Raw genomic sequence first — 16,586 nt, 5'->3', positions numbered from 1 at the left:
GCTGCAATATCTGAGGGATTTAAACATTAATGCACCAATATTTATAATCCAGTTATATATATATGATTCTGAAATGGGTCATTCTGCACAAGGGAGTGCTTTTACTTTTTGATGCCAATACTTTTGTGCTTTACACTACTATGTCTTTTGAATGTAAGACATTTACTTTCTAGTGTTTTTACACTGCAGCACATTTTCCTTAAATAAAATATTAGATTTTTTTTTTCAACCATTGGTTATGCTAATGTTATACAAAAAAAAAGCTAGATTAAAGATTTCAAGCAAAAAACATTTTAAGAATTAAACTTTTTTACCAACTTTTGTAACTCATAAAGAAGGCACATGAACAAAATGATCCAATCATCCAAGTGAGCAAAAAGGATAACGTTACAGCTCTAATGTTTCGGTACATTTATCACCTTTTGTGAGGGATCCCCACTCTGCTGCCCTGCAATAGTCACACATTATTTCTAAAACCGCCCCAATTTCATCATATTTTAACTTGCATAATTGCATTTTTAACTATCTAACAACCAATGAACATGGTCCTTTCAGTCTATACCGAGACCGGTATTTCACCACCATGTAACTCTCTCCACCAGTCGAGTTTACGAGTTAACGTCTGAAAACCTCACATTGTTTCAAAATGTCTAAAATCACTCAGATGAGCACCAAATACTTAAACATAAGTGTAGAGAACTTGAAACCTTGTTTTTGCAGCCAGCCCAGTCCTTTTTTATAATTTTTAAAGGCACAAAAAAAGATAGAGTTACAGATGACTAATACAGACAAGAGTCACAATCCACACAACAAATAGGAAAGTGAAATCGTGAAATCAAATCGTTAAAATGCAACTTTAAATCCAGATACTAAGTGATTCAGTGTTTTGGATCTCTTGTATCAGAGCATCACAACCTGCCAAAGCCTGGGAAGCAGCCAGTTAGCAGTTATGATCTTCCACACTGATAAATAAATGCTGACAGCAATTGACATAAGTTTTACTTTGAGCCAGCCTGCTGAGTCAGCGGCAACGGGAGAAGATTTCCATCAGGTGGTTGTGAACGGAGTCTGAGCAGCTTCACACAGGTAGCTGCTGTCATGCACAGGTAGAAAAGACTGACTGATAACATGTTTATTTATGTAGCTTTACATTTTCTCACTGGGGTCGAGGGTTTGAGGGTTTAGATAGAGTTCAACCGATCCTTTAGCTGATAGCAACAAGGAGATGATAAGGACAAGTGTGAAATATTTCCCTCCAAAATCCGATTTTCTAAAATGTGGTGAAATATAATACAAAAATGTATAAAATAGCAGCTTTTACACACACAATGCAGCTCAAAGTAAACAAACTGATTGGTATTAAAGATGCTCTTCACCTTAAGATCGTAGAAAATAAGCTAATGCATTATGGGAAGTGTAGGATCCAGTTTTTTTGGTGTCTAGCCGATATCACTGACTTAAAGTCATGATCTAAACTTTTACCGCTTTGATTTTGATAAAACTTATTTAAAAGTTTTCTCTCGCAACACATTCAAATACTGCAAAACTAAAATAGTGGAATAAGCCTTATAAATAATATTATTTTCTTTGCTCATCTTTGGTCATAGAAAAAACAGCCGGGCTCAACAGTTCAGCGTTGACAAAACAATCTCCTCTCAAGCTTCACCGACTAACTCTCATGTCAGCCGGTTCTCGTCAGTAGGCAAAGGATGAACAAGAAAAAAATGTAAATGTTACATTTTTTAACCTTCTGAGCACTTTTCAAGCCAATGAGAAGCCCTCAATGTGCTCAGAATAATGGAAAGTTTGAACATCTACAGAACCGAAGACATTTTATCTGCGAGGAAAGCGAAGAATCACCAAGTTAACCGACTTTGAGTGGAGGTTGATGTTTGTGTTTACTGTCATTCCTGTAGTCCACAACAATTTGGAAACTATAGGCTTTGCAGTGCTTATAAAACACAAAAAAGAGTCTTGTCAATCAACTTTTCCTGAAGTTGTTCATCGTGTTCCTCAGTCTTCATAGCGTTGCTTTTGGCACAACAGCGACTAAAAGTTGCACCAAGACAAATACAGATGTATTTATACTAAAATGAATTGAAACTTCTTGACTACACACAGTTGATCTCAGTGACCGGTCATGATTTAGATGCATCGTTTTAAAGAGTAAAATACTTTACTTTTTATACACATTTAAGGGTATTTAAAAAAAACAAAAAACTACTGTGATTGAATATTATAATACATTAAAACATGAAAAATTCCAAAGCAGGTAAAACACGTTTAAGGCCCTGTATTTGCAGGGTTACACAATGTGTTGCTACTGTTTCAGAAGATAGTAGAGGCTTGTCAGACATCATCTTTGTGTCGGATAACTGACACACAAATTAAACATTTTAGATATTCAGGATTGTTAACTGTATAGGAGGTAACTGTCTCTTTCAACACTGAGAGGCCCTCATATTTTATGTTTTTCAAATTAACCACAGAGCAATACTTAGACACACTCTGCCAGAACGTTACAGGTAAAACAGCTGCCAGAGAGCAAAGACAAAAATACGTTAAGCAGACGTTTAAAGCCCGAGGGCAGACAGAGCATAGGAGGGCTGGAACAAAAATGTAAAGCAAAGAGGTGGAGGTCACAATGAAGAGATGTGTGTAACCTATAATCAGTCTGTTCACATGCACACTAATAGCATGATTAGAGTCAGATTAAGGCGATACTATAAATGTATTGTCATGTAAATGTATCAGTCTGGTCATCTCATAATCAGCTTTGACTGTTTGGCTATTAACCCACCTAGATTTCAGCTCAATCAGTCAATTCATTTAATCACCTTAAGAGGATAGCCTGATGTATTTGTTGTTTTGAATGATCACATGCAGTGGTTCTGTATAATAATCGACAGTTAAGGATAATTGTTGGCGGAAAAGTAGAGCAGCGTTAGTATTTTAAATTAAACATGGACTTTGTGGTGAGATTATTTCGACATCTGCTGTCTCTAAAGTCAAGAATTAATTTTGAAGAGGCTCAACTACTGCTACAAGGTGATCATTTTGCACCGTCACACAGTACAATCTGGTAATTAACACTGAACCAAATTACCAGTAATTTCATTATTTGCCTCCAACACAGGAATATGTGCAAAAACGATTTGTTTACACGTTCATTTTCAGGATATTTTACAGGGAATGTGTTGCTTTGTCTAATAACAGTTTCGCTTCTCTGATAAGAGAGAAGCGAAAGTATTTTAACAATTTGTGTGTCATGCATCGTTGGGAAATGATAAGATAACTATCTGTGGGAAGATTGGCTTGTTGAAGCAGAAAAAAAAGCCACCAGGACAGGATTACATTCTGCTTTTTTGCTATTAATAAAGTGGTTGATTAGAGGGATGTTCCAGCATTTTGTTAAATGCTGTGTATTGTGTTTTTTCACCTGTTAACAACAACTTTCTATTTGCACAGAAGCTGTGTGTGGCCCCACTTGCCATGTTAAACACTGATCTTTGACCTCAGTCTTAACACTGACCTTCATCGGGATCATTTTCTGGTATCCATTGGTACACTTTTTTTTACACCATTTCTCACTCCTGGTCATCTCCAGGTTAGTAGGGCTTGTGTGTTATAAGAAAAAAATCCCCCATATCTGTTGCAAGTATTAAGACATTTTCAAACATATGCCTACAAAAGCTGTCTTTCATTTAAACAACTCCCTATTGTGCTGTTGTTCAATGTGGGGAAAAAGGGGGGGAACTGTGTTTAATGTATCACATTGTGAGGTGAAGAGTAAACAGGATTTGTGTTGATTTCCTCCTCATTGTGTCGACCTGGGGGGTCGAGGTCGGTCCCATCGACTGGTGCAGCACAGATGGAGACCTGTTCTACTTTGTCAGCCTTGTAAAAAAAAACAGAGACAGCTGCTCAAGGTTGGATCAAATCAGACGAGTACAGTACAATCTGTTAACGCCCTGATTTTTGTCATTCTATCCATCCAACAAGGGATTTCACTAAAGCTGGACTGCAAAGTGATTGTTATTATCTGGTATCACAGAAAACCACTATTGTTCTGTATGAGGATGATGATGACTGGTTTGATACATCTGCACTTGCACAACCTACACTTTAGTCTCATGGCGGCAACTTTTAAATCCACCTCCACCCACAAATGTGTTACTTCACATGGCTGTTTGAGCTTCACTCTGTAGAATAATGTATGAGCAGCGTTTGACAAGAGAAGGCTCTTCTCACATAATGGCATCCACTGAGAATCCACTCCTCAGGGTCTGTTGAAGGTTTTGAAATTAAAACAAATTTGCATGTTTATAGCTGCTAGACTTCTTCAGGGGAGGTAAAAGTAGTTTTTTTTTAAATTTTATTGAAGTTTATTAAAGTTCTTTATTAGTCAGTCAAGTTTTTTTCACAAGTCTTAAAACATTTTTCAATCTTTTTTCATCAACAAATCCCTTAATCAGAGTAACAAATTAGTCTCAGTAACAAGTATTGTATGCTATATGTCGTTCTATGCCACATTGTTACCGTGACATAGCCAGTTACATTAAGGCAAAAAAACCACTTAGTTATATGGAAAACATCACGGTAAGGCTTGAAATAAGTGAAACGAAAAGAACGTAACATACGTATAGAAAAAAACGTCACAATTGTCACTAACGTAACTACAAAACAATGCAACAACCCTTTAGAACATAAACACTGGTCTCCCGTTTGAGAGTCCTGTGTAGGTCATCTCAGTACTGACTACATGGGGTTAAATGAAAAAAAGCAAGAATGGAATTATTATTGATCCCTAAATGGTTTACAAATTGTCATTTGATTCATACACAATTTGGTGAGACTGGACTGATAGTTTTGTTATTTCTGTATTTATTGTATTTATTGTTTTCATTAAGTTTTTTATTCTATTCTGTAATCACAAAACCTTTTTTCACTGATAACTTTCCTGTATCTTATTGCGCTTTTAGAAATACTCCTCGCTTCCTTTAACTAAGAAAATATCTTCTCAAATGAATTTAGGAAATATGTTTTTGTGAATAATTGACTGAACTTTCCTGAATAGTTCCTTTGTTTAATCAATTATCCAGGCACTTTGGTTTCCTATCATGAGTAAAATAACAGGATTATATAATTATTATATAATCATGCTTGTATCCATTATCATAACAGTTTAACTCTTCACTTTTGGCTGCTTGTGACGTTGGTGACGTAATATAAACTTGTTGAACTGCTGCACTCACTGTATTTCATGAATGAGCTTTCTGACAAGAATGCACGATGTTTCTATCACTTTGCATAAAAGATCTTCTGTTAGCGCCTTGGAGAGGGTGGGTGGGCGCCGAGCAGCCTGCAGCGGCAGATGTGGTGTGTGAGGATCAAGTCAGGACATGTTTATGTAAAGTACTGTCACGGAAAAGTACTTGGCTGATATCTGTGTATCCACTATCATAGGAGTGAAGGGACAGTTGTGGACAACTGTAATGTCAAAGTGTATTAATGCTTTGTCAAGACTGTACATGAAGTATTGCAGAATATACAAAGAAATGTTTAATATTTTTGTGTTAGTGAATTTTTGACGGGAACAAGTGACCACTTTAGATAGCTGCTAACTGTTTAGAATAGTATCTTATGAGGTTAAATGAATTATTTCGTTACAAAGTATTTACATTTTCCAGAACACCTGTTGAGGCTCTTCAGAGAAAATACATGAACCGGCCACATGCAGTGGTTTGACCTGTATAATGAGAGCTTTGGCAGCAGTTTTTGGACCATGGAGCTCTATGGCAGAGAGGAATACATTATAGCAGACTTTGCTGCACAGACGATATTTCTTAGCAGACTTGTTAGGCTTTTAATGGGATTTTCTGACAATAAGTAAAGTAGAAAATATCGTCAGCCTCATCTCTGTAGTTAGTTGTTCTCAAAGTTCAGTCCAGGACCCTCCCAGGGGTCACAAGATAAATTTGAGGGGTCGCAAGATGATTGAAGGTCTCACATATGTGATATATATGTTACCTTCACTTCTTTTGCAGTTTAAAATGTGTAATGTATCAGAGAAAAAAACATTTGACCTTCTTTGACACCTAAACCATTGTGAATGAATAAAAAAATGATTATATTTTTATCAATGAAAACATTTTGATATGGCATTTTGACAATAAATTCAACTTAAAACCCCCCAGTAAATCTCTGTAAACTGTTTTTAAAGGTGATTTTTTTTTCACAGATTGGAATTATATCAGCCTCTAGAAGTGTCCATTTCTGTCTCTTAAGGATTATCCAGATATATTTGTGATTTAAAAGTGACTCAGGCAGATTATTTACACATTAGCAGCAGTGTGAACAACGGTCACACATTGCAAGATGTGTTTATTGTCTATACACTTCATCTTGAAAGTGCTTGACAATTTTCCCGCCGACACTTGACCCCTGAAAAACTTAGCTGCCTCAATCCCTCGATCGGTCAACAGACCAGCTTCCAGCTGATTCCTTCAGCACAAATGTTGTCCGTCAACATATGTTCACTGAGCATCTCGAAGGGCCCCGAAGGACCCAAACAACTCGTTTGTAACCTCTTCAGAGCCCCGTGGTCTTGTTTTGTTTCCAGAGAATTACTAAAGCCAAGCCATTTCTAATTATACAGTCTTGTCTACTACTGACAAATTCACAGGCCTATAACAAGCTTCATGGAAGAGGAAAGAATTGACCCTGGTACCCTTACATCTCCCTGAGGGACTCTCATTAGTTGGACAACATTGCTTGGGCCCAGTTTAGCTAAAGGTCTATAAAAGAAAAGGAACAGCGTGGTCTAGTGCTGTATGCACGCAAAATGTCCCTTTAATTTAAATATATTCATTTTATGTTTCTAACAAATGTTTTTTGTGTTTCGCTGCATTTATTGTTCATTCAGCCAACAAAAGTAACGCTTTATTTGGTCCATAATTTCGGAATAAATCCCAATAACTTCCTAAGAGTTTCCTGGAAAGATCTGTGCAATTTAGAACGAATTATGAGAAAACGAGAGACACATTTTTGATACATTTCCAATAACTCAATTGCACATCATTTCTTGTAGAGTCTTTAAGTCACAGCAGGTCAGCTGAACATGCAAAAATATTGAAGTTATTACGCAAGATTAGCATTATTTCCCTTTTCCAGTAAATTAAGCACATTATTGGAAAATAATTGTGCACAAACGTTTGATCAGCTCTTTTGTCTGTATTTCCCTTTTCCCAGGGATCATAGCTTCAACGCCAAGCCTTTGATTTATTGTCAAAATCACATCCAGCTCAGAGACAATTCTTACAAGCTTGGTGTCCACGACGATACAAAGCATACCTGAGGGAAGGAAAATAGGCCATTGTATTGCTGTGGTATTATTTCCTGAGTGTTTCAACCACGGATTAATGGTATCCTGGTGTGGCTGTATTGTTTTCTTATCAGGGAGGAGGGTTTACTGACTTTTATTGTTGAATTGTAGATTGTAGGATTGTAGGATATGCAGGCGAGGGTCGGTGGCTCCTGCTTTCCTGCGGTAGCAAGGTTAAGGGAAGGAGGTGGCTGCTGGGAGTCTTTGAAGCAAATGTATTGATGGGATAGTTAGGAAAATTATGCTCCAAAGTACGGTATTTCTTTCTGGAAAACTTTTTTGTGGATACAAATTAAAACCAATAAAGCTATTCAAAGGGAATTCTTGACAAAATAACACCAGGTTCATATAATCTCACATTTTTAATCCGTGGATTAGGATGATTAGGTCGACCGATTTGGGAATTTCATTCTAGTCAATATTTAAGTCGTGTTAACAGTTGAGAAAGTTCTGCTACGACTGAATTGGCAATTAATAATACCCAAACATGGCAACTCACATCAGTCCATCGTTCAGTGTATTTAAAGCCAAATTTACTGGGTCAAATATTCAGTTATATTGTCAATACACACACAAAAAACTCTGTAATCATACAATTGTACAGGAATGGTTAGTCATAAAGATGGTCCCATTATTATTATTATTATTACTATTATTTCAGCTATTGAACATCAATGTTTTTTCTTGATATCAATGAAGCTGAGATAGAAGCATCCTCACCACAATAAGCAGGACCATCCTGCTGCAGGATGATCATAACTGAGTGTTTTATAGTGTTTGCTTCTTCTGCCACTGGCCCTTTGTCGGGCATAAATTCATAAATACATTCAAATAAGTTGGCCAGGGGGCAAATCATAATCTTTAACCACTCAAACTCAGTCAAAACTCTCTAAAAGTCTTTCCAACTAATGAGAATAAGGTCAATCTGTCAGAACTCCTGACCCAGCAAATTAAAATACCATTACGACCGTTTCCTGCGCTACTACAACCCATTAAGCTAATTGCACTAATGAAAGCTGCTGTGCTTCATGCCATTAACAACATACATTTGTCACTTTTATGTCCACAGCAGCTGCTTCCCCGTATTGTGGCGCCCTGGCTACGTAAGCACAATGTGCGGACAGCCAGACGCAACGGGTCAGTGTTTTCTCCGGCACACAGATACGCAGTGAAACAGAGTCGTGGGAGGTCCAGAGACCCCGGTTCTGTTTTTGGACATATAATCACAAACAGGAAGTCCCTGCAAGCCAGTCACACAGGGCCACTTCCTCCTTTTGTTTACAGGGGGGGGGGTTGAATTAAACTCCCAAAGAAGAAGTTGTACCAATGTTTGCTGCTCCCGCATCCATTTTGCTCCTGTTATTCCGTTTCTCAATCTGCTTTCTTTCTATCAGAGTGACTATTGTCATTTTATGGTGTTTCTTCACCCAATCATCTTGGTTCAAAGCCTCATTAAAAAGAGATGTTTCGCTAACCCCGATGTTTTTTGTTCTGACAGTAAGGGGCTTTAGGTCAGCAAATATTTGGGGTTGTTGTTACGTCACACAGAATATGTTGTCGTTTTGTTTGGAAGAATTCAGAAATACACAAAATACAATTTGCCATTCTTCTTCTACAGTGAAATTAGTGCCGTCAAAACGTTGGCTTCCTGTTGAATGCCACCGGACTCTCGTCTTGGAGGTTGACATATTTGGGGTGAAAGAGTCAGCTGATTTTTTGCAACATTGCACTTATAGTGTAAAAAATTAGGTTATCATATACCTTACATTGGATTCTAAACAGAGGTGGGATGTGACTGAGAGGCCTAAGTGGAGACAACAGTTACAAACTGACAAGCTGCTTTTACTGGTGCATTCATCGCAAAGGTTTTATTTAGTATACAATAAAATACGGCTTACTCACTCCAGAAACGTGTGAATAGCTACCACAGAGCAGATTTCGCTCTCACAGGAATGCAGCTAGCTTGTTGTGGCTTAAGACGTAGTGAGACACACCTCCGAGCCACTGTTCCCAGGCAGAGAACACCATTCTTTTGTTCCCTCAAACATTTGATAATTACAGCTGGAGAGAACTCCCACTCTCTCTGCATACCACCCTTTATGTGCTCCATCTACAATGAAAAATATTCCACTATTTGTGTTGCGTAAAGTCTCAGCAATTATGCAAAAAGAGGGCATGTAGTTTAATGGAAAACAGTAACATCAGAGGCTGTGTTATGATGAAGCAAAGGCATCTCAAGGGGATTAAATGTTATTTAAAATGTGAGCTAACTTGCCTTAGGTGCAGCCAGGAAAGAAAGGCTGTGTTTAGGAATTATGTGGCCTTTCCCTTATTAGGATTTCCCACGGGACTCTATAATTCCACTTCTACTTCGTCCATCTTTCATACTTGGTTTCCTTCTCTGGTACCTTTGTTTCTGTCCCTACCATCTTGATGTCATTCACTCTCCTCTGCCATACACCCTCTCCTCTCTTTCCTTCCGTCATTCACCATTTTCTCTTAATAGTTCAGCTGCCAGTCAGTATTTCAGTATGTCACTCCCACCCATGTGTCAGAGATCCAGGCTTGTTTAAATCCCAGGGGCGATTTTAGCAACTCTAATCCACGGTTTTCCCCCCAGTTTTAAATTGAAACAAGAAACTTCCAGTGAAACATAAAAATAGACTTCATTCACATGCCCGTTATGTTCCCAGTCAAGAGCAGTGATGTGCTCTCAATTACAGACTCAATCATAAGTCTAAATAATGATCAATGTTGTTGGAGTTTTGATCATTTGCCTTGAATTCATCTACATCTGCCACACAAAAACTCATTCAGCAAGGCCAAATTTTGCACCATGATGTCACTGAAAGGCACCAACAACGTTCTCCAACATTGAATCACTTCCTGCAGAATAAGGGCCACCACCTAACATTATAGTTAGGTGCGTCACCTTTTCCCAGTCACAGTCCATTTTGCTCAAATTTTGGCATTCCCACTTTTCTTTTTATGTAGTTACCAAACGCAAACTCCTCCTTTGCACACAATTTCCGAAAAACTGTGGATGGAGACAGGAAATGGAGTGAAAAGAGGTGAGAGTAAAACATGAGCTGCCATTGAAACCTGTCTGGGTGTGGTGCATTACTGTAACTCGAGGACAAATCTGTTCTCAATGTGACAACCTTCCTTTAAAATCAATGTTCATTTTTGTGTTAGGGGATTTCTTTATTTGACTCGCGTACTTACAGGCATTCACAGCACTTGGTTAAGGTTGGGGAAAGATGGTGATCCTAATTAAATTAAAATTCAACTTGGACTTGATTCACAAGACAACCTGTTTTATATTTCACCAAAAGCACAACTTTCCAGTTCTTTTGTTGCCTAAACCAAACCACATATTCCACTGAATATGGACCAGGCAGCAATTATGTTCAACCACAAAACCTAATAAGTACAAATAACTTGTCAAGGACTTGGTTGTGAAATGTTATTAACAAACAGTAAAGTCTAGTGGGAATCAAGGCTAAAGTTTGCGAGTTTTGAAACTTTTTCAGAACTTTATCAACAACACAAACATAACAGTTTAGACCCACAACGGTATTGTAAAATGAAGTGAACAGATTTATAGAAAGCAGAGATGACACCTGCAAAACTCAGAAAAAGGTGGTAAAAAAATAAGTAAAACTAGAAAGATCTTCGGCAAGTTTGTCTGCAACAACCACTGCTATAATGTATGAATTCATGAATTCAACCAACAGTTGGCTAACCCCCGTGTGTAGACAGTAATTGCCTGTAAAACCTCGTAAAACACACGAGACTAAAATTCACAAACAAGCGGCAATGTATGCAGGCAATCGACTCGAAGTCGTCATATGAGACACGTAATAGAATCTTGCCAAAAACAACATGACGCGATAATAATATACGAACAAAATTAAAAGAACTAGCTTCCATTCTTTCTCCCAAATGTTGATTGTTCTGATGGGAAACGTCTTTGATTACTAATGTTAGGTAACCAATGCTCTGTGGATTTGTGATAAAAAGAAAAAAAACAACAACTATGTTTTGTTTCAACACTTAGATTATATACAGGGCTGGGATGTCTTCCAGTCAGTAGAGCATCATTGTAGCCGACATCTACCAGCAGCTCTGACCCCAAATATGTTTTAACCTCTTTTGAAAGATTAAGAAAATGTCCTCAATACTTGTAGCATCATTATACATCACTCAAATTACTTTTTTTTCCTTTTCTTGACAGTAAGACTCATCACCTGCAGTCCACGGACTGAGAGATGTCCAGTGGGATATCTGCTCTCTCCTCTGTTGGAGCTCTGATCATGGAGACATGATGTGAAAGGCCAAAGTATTGCTGCGAAGTTGGAACAGACTGGCTCCATGACCCTGTGGGATTGTGGGTAAATATCTGCAGCCCAGTCATGGGAATGAAATAGCTCCATGTCAAGTCTGTGAGTCGGGGTTAGTGATATGGATTTAACCGGCGCAAGGTCACCGCTCGGACCGAGGGGGACTTTCTGTCTTTCTCTCAGAGGGGACTTTATCGCTTTTCTCCCATTTCTTTTCCTGTCTCTGCAAATTACACAAAACCATCCCACTGTCTTTTTTCACTCACTTTCCCACTGTAATGTAAATCTTTGTAAAAAAAAAAAAATGATTGATGGAAAATAACTGTTGACCCAAGCCTTTGATGCTCTATAGTTTATTTTTCCAAGATGTAATCTCTCCTCAAGTTTGGACAATATAAGTGCAAGCACCAATAATTGGTGTGTGTGTGTGTGTGTGTGTGTGTGTGTGTGTGTGTGTGTGTGTGTGTGTGTGTGTGTGTGTGTGTGTGTGTGTGTGTGTGTGTGTGTGTGTGTGTGAGTGCTGCTTATTTGTGAGAGTAATCTCATAATTGTAGTTTGGGCGAGGGAAGGAAGGGTGAAGATTAGTGTTCCTGTGAGTGTTGCTGTGTAATGTGTGTGTGTGTGTGGGAGCTCGTGACACGGTGCCACACAAAGAGTGAGGAAACCAGGACCTCTGTGGGACAAAGAAGCACCTGAGGGGGTTTAGCTCGACGCTTGACACTACGGAGGACGTGGCGGCGAGAAAAGAAATTCACACGCATCTCGTTTATTTACTTTTTTTTTTAGCTGAGTGGGGGGGCCTTTGTAGGTGGCTTTCTGTAAAGTACATTAGTGCTCTGAGGTATGATGAGATTTGAGCTCAGGACATTTAAATGAATGTGAAGATTAAGCTGTTTATTGTAAACATTAAGACTTATCCTTCATATTAATAAATGTCTGTTTTGCCCTGCATTACCCATTCCTATAAAAGTGAGTCAAAATATATTTTCTCACCATATAGCAGGTAAGTTACTCCTGGGATACAGTGTTTTCCTTTTGATAATAAGATCTTAAATTTGTATTATTCTTTTTTTTTTGCAGGTGAAAAGTGACTCAAAAGTGATGTCAGTCAAAAAAGTGTAACTATAGGATTTTAGGAAGCAGAGGAAGCAAAAACCAAAAACTAAAGAACAAACAACAAATTCAGATTTAACTTACTTAATGGGTTTGTGCTAATTTGTTAAGAAATTTAGTTTACCAGATCTTAAGGAAAATCTTGTGTGTCGGATCCTAGTTTTACCTCTGTAGGTTTGTGCTTAAATATTCCTAAATCAATTTATATTTAATGAAATCACCACACAACAACGAATCTGGTGCCAGGTATACCAACATAGGAAAGCTGTACACTGGGGAGGGAAAGAAAAGGGGTTAAAGGAGAACTACGTCAATTTTAATTTGCCCTAAAAGTTCAAGTTTGCATCACAGAGGCAGCAGTATGAGAACCTGAATCCACAACAATGGCTCGAGTGACAAACTGGACTGGAGTACATGTTTCCTCCTCAGCGGTGCCCGGCCGACAGAGTCACCTACTGTGCTGATTTTCCCAGCGACATGTACACAGTTCAGAGGAAGTAAATGTTTTGTTTCCTGCAATTAAGCTCCTTAGCTTCTTGTGTTTTTTTTTGTTGTTGATTTTAAAGGCTCTCAGCTCCAGGTCTCACCTATAGGTCTATGGGATGAAAGATATCCCTGACTTTTGTTCAGAATTCCTCTTTCACTTCAGAAAATTCAGAAGACCTTACATTAATAATTGTTTGTGTTCTTAATCCTGCTCTTAAAAGAAAAACAGCTATTTGAGGCTCCGGCTCTCATGCGGTTCACAGGGTACTTGAATATCCCCTCTGTCTAAACACAGACGAATACAGTAGTCTGCATATATAGACCTGTTTGTCCCCGGCTGGCTCTCATGACAAGACAATCTTTCAACTGTGGGAATTTTTTTATAATGCAGCGTGGCTATATAATTGACTGGCATTAATCCCTAAATAGCAGCTGTGAGAAAGTTCTGGAGAAATAAAAGGTTTTATACACCTTTTAAACGCTAATAGCTGTGAAACGCCAAACAGGGGCTACTGAAAAACAAGACAAAGGAATAAGAACTTTCCCAACACCAAGTCACAGGTACTTTGTTGACTGGTAGATGTTCAGATTGAAAGTTCTCATCCTTCACTTTATGGTTTCTAAAGATTTTCCCGTCATCAGACACTTTAGTAATTATGCCTTGAGATGTTAATGTAATCTCCCACTAGTATAATGTATCCACTCTGGGGTCTTCATTAAATGGCTGTTATCATGTTGACATGCATGAGTACATATCCCTTCATGTCCCTGGTTGATTCCGTTCACACCGCTGACCAACATCTGCAGAAGGCTGGAGGTGGAAATCAGATGTCTTGAGTGGGCTGCACGACAGGAAATGGCCTGTTAGTCCAAACACTGAACTGTGATCAGAACAGCACAATACAGTAGTTAAGAGAAAGTGCAGCTGATAAGACCACAAAGTGATGCAAAATTATTACAAAAAGATGCAAAAAAAAAAACTAAATGATGTTTAAAGTTCACAAAAGTGATGCAAAACCACTACAAAGAGACACAACTGGACCACAACATAATGCAAAGTGATGCATAACATCCACAAAGTTTTGCAAAACTACTAAAATGACATGCAAAACAACCACGAAGTGACGTAAAAAGACCACAAAGTTATGCAAAACGACTACAATTGCATGCAAAACGACTACATAGACATAGAGACACAAAGGGACCGCAAATATGATGCAAAGTGAAGCAAAACAACCACAAAGTGATGTAAAAAGTCCACAAACTGATGCAAAAGGATTACAATTCGATGCAAAATGTCTACAAAAAGACACAAAACAGCCACAAAGTGCCACCAGATGACCACAAAGAGGCTGCGTCGTTTTTGGCAGTTGATGTCTTGTCTTGTCTTGTCTTGTCTTTTAAAAAAAAAATGTTTTACATGTCTGTGTCCATGGTCTTGTTTTCTCATAACACGTGCATGTCTGGGGTATTTGGAGTTACAAATAGCAGCTCCTCAATAATATTATTTTGTATCTTATAAAGTTGTTAATTCTGAAATTAATTTATTACAAACGGCAACTAAAGTACAGTTCTTTTTTGCCATGAACCAGGGCTTAAAATTAGAGCCTAATACATTTTTACTCGTTCCCTAAATGTATCTTTTGAATCCCCCCTCCCATTTACAGGTTTCTAACCCCCTGTGAAAACTAAATGCTGTCTTCTAACAATGAAAAACAAAAAATGACTTCCAGTTCCAGGAAAAGGCAATTGTGAGATTCACACCTACAGCAGCCTCACAAACTCTTATCACATTTTTCATCAGTTTCCCACACTGTGCACATGACATTCCCTCTCTGTGTGTGATGGTTTTTTTTTTTAAATGCTTACGCTGTGTGATGGAGTTTTTTTTATCTCTTGTTACTTTCTCCTGGCCCAGGCACCCTGATGCCATCGAGTATCTCCGAGACCATCAGACTCCTGTTTCGTTCATCCGACACCTGTCACCCCATTTCATCTCAGTTAACCGTTTGTGTTCCCCTCTCTGCACAAAGGAAAAAGCCTGAGGGTTATTGGCTATTGTTTACCAACCAACCCCGTAACTTTTTTTTCCTTTTTTTTGAAGCAGGAACAAAAGTCCATTGGAGCCTGGGAAAAAGTCCTAAATGTGGAAATAATATTGATGTTTACATTCACACAGTGCGTACGCTGCTACTACTGTGAGATTCACTTCAGATTGTGTTTTGAGTCAAACTGTTCCCCTCCAGAAATACATTTGCATGCATTGAGAGAAGAAGTGACAGTTAACGATCTCATCAAGCAGCTGGTATCATGAGCGTGTTTATCCTTTAAACTGCAAACAGAACGATCTGTGAGACTTTCCATAAAGGAACTTTGTAAAAAAAAAAAAAAAGGTGTTTGTGTAGCAACAGAGAAACAAAAAGTCAGTCAAACGTACTCTGTCATATCGCTGCACATTCACAAACAAAGAGGGCTATTTTTACTCATAATGAGCTCCACTGCTGATTGTCCCTGAAGCCTCACTGCGGCCTCTGTCCGTCCATTCATAGTCACTGAGCTGGAACTGGAATGACCAACATGAACAGATCATCCCATTAGCCTCTGTGGGTTGTTGAAGGCTGATACCAATACTGATATTTATAGATTTCACCTGCCATGAGCCAATATTCAACAAATCTGTACTTATAACTTCATTATCATACAACTATAATGTAACACTGACAAAAATAAACGTACTCATGACATTCACTATGATCGATTTGCGCAAAAACAAGTTTCAAGACTCTACTAAAATACGTCCATACTGAATAGAAATAAATGGAGGCCAGTTGATGCATTCAACACAAAGAAAAGAACATTTAAACATCGAAAGAATATGACTCCATTGTGGCCCTTTGGCATATCTGAATTTATCTAAAGCAAACTAAGATAATTATAATACCCAAGAGATAATGAAAGGTCCTTAAAGCTAATTTGGTCAACTCAAAAGTGAAAGGTTTAGTATTAATATCACTGTTACCAAAGCTCAGACCGAATACAGCCCTGCGTTAAAACAAAGGAAGGGGATAAGTTAGTGAGGACATGCTGCCTCGGGTATGACTGATACGTGAGATACAATTCAGGAAGTCCAGTCTGTGTAACAAATTTGTGAGTTTTAAGGTTTATCAGACACCAAAATGTTGGAAAGTTGGATCCATGGATGATGCAAACGTTGAGTCTAAAGTCAGCCTATGAGTTATGATACATTTCTGACCTCTCAC

Source organism: Anoplopoma fimbria, chromosome 13 (genome assembly GCF_027596085.1).
Source record: "Anoplopoma fimbria isolate UVic2021 breed Golden Eagle Sablefish chromosome 13, Afim_UVic_2022, whole genome shotgun sequence".
Lineage (NCBI taxonomy): Eukaryota > Metazoa > Chordata > Actinopteri > Perciformes > Anoplopomatidae > Anoplopoma > Anoplopoma fimbria.
Note: the sequence above shows the minus strand (reverse complement) of the source record.